This window comes from Littorina saxatilis, linkage group LG1 (assembly GCF_037325665.1).
Source record: "Littorina saxatilis isolate snail1 linkage group LG1, US_GU_Lsax_2.0, whole genome shotgun sequence".
Classification (NCBI taxonomy): domain Eukaryota; kingdom Metazoa; phylum Mollusca; class Gastropoda; order Littorinimorpha; family Littorinidae; genus Littorina; species Littorina saxatilis.
In genome coordinates, this window is record NC_090245.1 from 76,156,257 (window position 1) to 76,160,858 (window position 4,602).

General features: G+C 43.0%; 1 long non-coding RNA gene across 2 annotated transcripts in view; it reads left to right on the forward strand.

The window, feature by feature from the left end:
• The window catches only part of LOC138979579 (uncharacterized), a 46,567-nt gene that overhangs the window by 9,378 nt on the left and 32,587 nt on the right, over nucleotides 1-4,602 (forward strand). Inside the window, exon 2 of one of the 2 annotated variants that reach the window (XR_011460057.1) lies at nucleotides 233-508. This is a non-coding gene — a long non-coding RNA (uncharacterized lncRNA). The remainder of the gene's footprint in view (nucleotides 1-232; nucleotides 509-4,602) is intronic. The other variant, XR_011460056.1, reaches the window with a different exon arrangement.

Sequence of the window (4,602 nt, forward strand, 5' to 3'; positions counted from 1 at the left end):
AAATCATTGCAGGTGTTTCTTAATCACAGTACAGCGAATGTCCCTTGACCTTTTCAAGGTCCAAATCGCCAGAAAACTTTCCAAAATGGCGCCTTCGATAATATACCTTTAAATAAGCTTTTAGCCCACTTGCTTTTGTAAAGTGAAGTCAGTCCCGCTGCGCAACAGCATTATTTGCAACGCACAATCTTACTGTATATGTTTTGAAGCGATCTAAGGGCTTTTTTCTTAGGTATTATACCTTAAACCAACATCCAGCATCACCCGCCAGGCTCTCACTTGGAACCCGCAGGGGAAAAGAAAGAGAGGGAGGCCGAGAAACAGCTGGAGGCGGGACACAGAGGCAGAACTGAAGAGGCAAGGCAACAGCTGGAGACGTGACACAGAGGCAGAACTGAAGAGGCAAGGCAACAGCTGGACAGAGGCAGAAAGAACAGCCCAGAGCAGAGCGCGATGGAGAAACGTCGTCAGTGGCCTTTGCTCCGCTGGTGGCAAAGGGCCTAAGTAAGTAAGTAAGTAAGTAATTATACATTTGAGCTTCGATACTGAAAATCAATTCCAAAGTATAGACCGAGTCAAATATTATTAGACTGAGATTTCAAGCAATTCAATTGAAAATGCGTTATCCACAATGCCGCCTCTACTTTTTTTTTAAGATGTCAGATATGACGTGTTTCTTTAAAAAATGAAAGAGCTTTCTGAAAATATCATCTGGAAGAATATAAACATGTACAGTTTCATAAACATATGTCCAGAAGTTTTCTGAGAATCGCTCCACACGCATATACCCGTGAGCAAACACACACACGGTCACCCTGTATATTGCGTGACCAGACGGAAATTCACATCAATAGCAATCCGCACGGTTTCAGTTTTACAAGCTCAATTTCGTTCTTAGTCACTTTCCACATCAAAACGTAAAATACTATTTTAAGCAAGGTTAAGGAGAAAGGGAGCAATGTGGGGCTTTAAGTTACAAGAACAGTGTAAGCATGTCAGCAGAAAGAAAACGCGGGGTGGGGGGATGGGCAGATGCTTGATGACTAATACAGAACTTACTAGTTTATTCAATGTGCCTGCAGCAAGAGTAATTTGAAGCAACATTTTATTTTTATCATATCAGACTTTATCATTTGAAAACATACAAATAACTATTAAGGCACAGTCAGCCTCCCGTAAACCATCACAGATACTGTCCGGCTTTTACACGCAGTACAAACACCCTGTCATTTAAACCCTCACCGCTTGAAAACATCTTAGGTGCCCTCCGTAAAAAGCTAGCAATTTTAAAGAATTTATTTTTGCGTGGTTTATCTTACCCCTGAGCCATCGTGAACCCGTGTGATCCAGTTCCCTTTCTTTCCCAATGTAGTCGCAGTTTGTGATTTCCAATGCGACTCGCTGTAAGCTTATCTGCAATAGCACGTTATTATGTATTTCTGAACGCACCAAACGGCTGTGATTCACACGAACTCTAGCGATGGCTTTTAATTGTTCAGAGGAACTGGCGATAGGCATTACCGTCGTCTGCTACGAGAACCACGACCTTGCGTGACCCTGCTTCCGGGCTTTTCTTTTTTCCAACTTTCAAAACTTCGAATTTTATTGATCTTGTCTTGATGAAAAAATAATTCTTTTATGATTTAAGAATGTTTGTGTAACAAGCTGTCAATCTATTATTTAGATTTTAAAAGTTAGGTCTAGCGCAAAAACGAGGCGCCGTTGTTGTTAACGGAACAAGTCTACGAAAATAAATTCTTGGAAAATGTCTCACGCTCGACAGAAAGCAGCCAGGATGTTCCCGTTCGGTGAGCGTTCAAATGGAAGTATGCTTGTACTGTATTTAGACGCTCGGGGAGCTCTGTGATGGTTTACGGGAGGCTTACTGTGCCTTTAATTTTAAGAATTAAAAAAAAAAATTCATTACTAGGATGCCCCATCGTTGGGAAATTCCGGTCGCTTCCTCCGAGTGGAAAGCTAGCAGTGAGAGAGTCGCACTACCCCAAGTCAAGGGATCTATTAGTCCTGTTTCGCCGTTATCCCAATTCGCCCCCATACCATTTTGGCGACATTTCTCAGGCCAAGTGTCATTTTACCACCATATCATGTACCATTAGCTCCACATCCCATTTTGGCGCAATCCCGTTTCGCCGTTAGCCCATTTCGCCCCATCCCATTTTGGCGACATTTTACAGGCCAAGTGTCATTTTACCACCATGTCATGTACCATTAGCTCCACGTCCCATTTTGGCGCAATCCCGTTTGGCCGTTAGCCCATTTCGCCCCCATCCCATTTTTGCGACATTTTACAGGCCAAGTGTCATTTTACCACCATGTCATGTACCATTAGCTCCACGTCCCATTTTGGCGCAATCCCGTTTGGCCGTTATCCCATTTTGCCCCCATCCCATTTTTGCGACATTTCATAGGCCATGTGTCATTTTACATGCCATTCTAAAGTGTCAAAACTCATTTCAGGAGGTTATTACATAAAATGCAACCTCCAGCGTGATTTTTTAGAAACAAACAGGTATTTGGGGACGATGTTTGCTGTACAGCAGTGAAATGGGGACGTCCAAAAGTGCAGAGCTCCCGCAGAGCTATATGAATGGTTTCATCACATACATGGCGCTAGGCGACATATGTTGTGAAAAATTTTACAAATCACGTTTTTGCGCCCGATATTTTCTTGTCATCTCCAAAGTCAAGGGACAAACACGAAATTCCTTGACTTTTGGGGTAGCGCGACTCTGTTAATTTTAGGAATTAAAAAAAAAAAAATTAATTACTAGGATGTCCCATCGTTGGGAAATTCCGGTCGCTTCCTCCGAGTGGAAAGCTAGCAGTGACAGAGTCGCACTACCCCAAGTCAAGGGATCTATTAGTCCTGTTTCGCCGTTATCCCAATTCGCCCCCATCCCATTTTGGCGACATTTCTCAGGCCTAGTGTCATTTTACCACCATATCATGTACCAATAGCCCCACATCCTATTTTGGCACAATCCCGTTTGGCCGTTAGCCCATTTCGCCCCCATCCCATTTTTGCGACTTTTACAGGCCAAGTGTCATTTTACCACCATGTCATGTACCATTAGCTCCACTTCCCATTTTGGCGCAATCCCGTTTCGCCGTTATCCCATTTTGCCCCATCCCATTTTTGCGACATTGCATAGGCCATGTGTCATTTTACCACCGTGTCAAACCACTAGCGCCACATTCCATTTTGTCGCCATGCCGTTTTGCCGTTATCCCATTTTGCCGCCATCTCTATTTCGCGACATTTTGGATTGTGGCAAAAATGGAATTTGGCCTAAACGGAATGTCTTCCTAGTTGAATAACGCAGTATAGTAGTATAGTGAGGCTTGGCAAGAAGAATAAATAAAAAATGTGATGGCGGCCAAATGGGATGGTGTCAAAATGGGATGACGTGCTATTGTTATGACACGGTAGTAAAATGACGCTTGGCTTGTGAAATGTCGCGACAATGGGATGGGGGATAAATGGAATACGGTGAAACGGCATGGCGGCCAAATGGGATATGGTGTCAAAATGGGATGTCGCGCTATTGTTATGACATGTTAGTAAAATGCCCTGTCACGTAGTCTCAATCCAAATTGGAAATCCATAGCATCATCATTATAATCATCCTCATCTCATTAATCATCCAAAATTATAAATTTTATAAAATGACGCTTGGCTTGTGAAATGTCGCGAAAATGGGATAGGGAAAAAAATGGGACGGCGGCAAAATGGGATTGCACCAAAATGGGATGTGGATCAGCCACTAGATTTCCAATTTTAAAGTCTTAGGTATGACCCGGTGTGACGTTTTCATCTTTCGCCGTGTTGATATTTCGATTTTCGGCCTCGTTGATCTAGTATAAACTCTACACTGAACAAAAAAACCACCCTTCGATAGTACTGATGAGCGACCTTGTGTACCTTACATTCATGGTGCCAAATTTGTCCAACCAATTATTTTATTTAACTTAGAAATTTGATTCATCCAAAAATGTTTCCCTTCTTACTCAAGGGACGTAACCACGTTTTCGAAGAATTCGATTTTGGGAGTGAAATCTATTTAATTTCACAACCAATTTTTTTCACATGCAAGAAACTGACATGCTTTTCGTCCATAAATAATTTCTCTTCTTAATTTTACCAGGAAGCAACATTTCGGTCTCGAGTAAATATCGAGGGGGAAATATGTACACAGGCGAAAGATGAAATCGTGACACCGGCCGAGGTTCAAACCCACGACCTCCCGATCACGGGGCGGACGCCTTACCACTAAGCTAATCGTGCCGGTTTACCCTTGAGTGACAGACGGACAGACAAAAGAATATACAGACAGACCGTAATTAACACAAACACACACACTCAGCAGAGCAAAGCGGTATAACACACAAACTCAGCAGAGCAAGGCAGTATTACACACACAGACTCTGCAGAGCAACTAAGTCGGTGACACACAGACACAGTTACTTGGGGACGATGTTTGCTGTATAGCAGTGAAATGGGGACGTCCAAAAACCGATAGCTCTGCGCTGTGCTATGAATGGTTTCATCGGTTACATATGGCGCTAGGCGACATAAGAGTA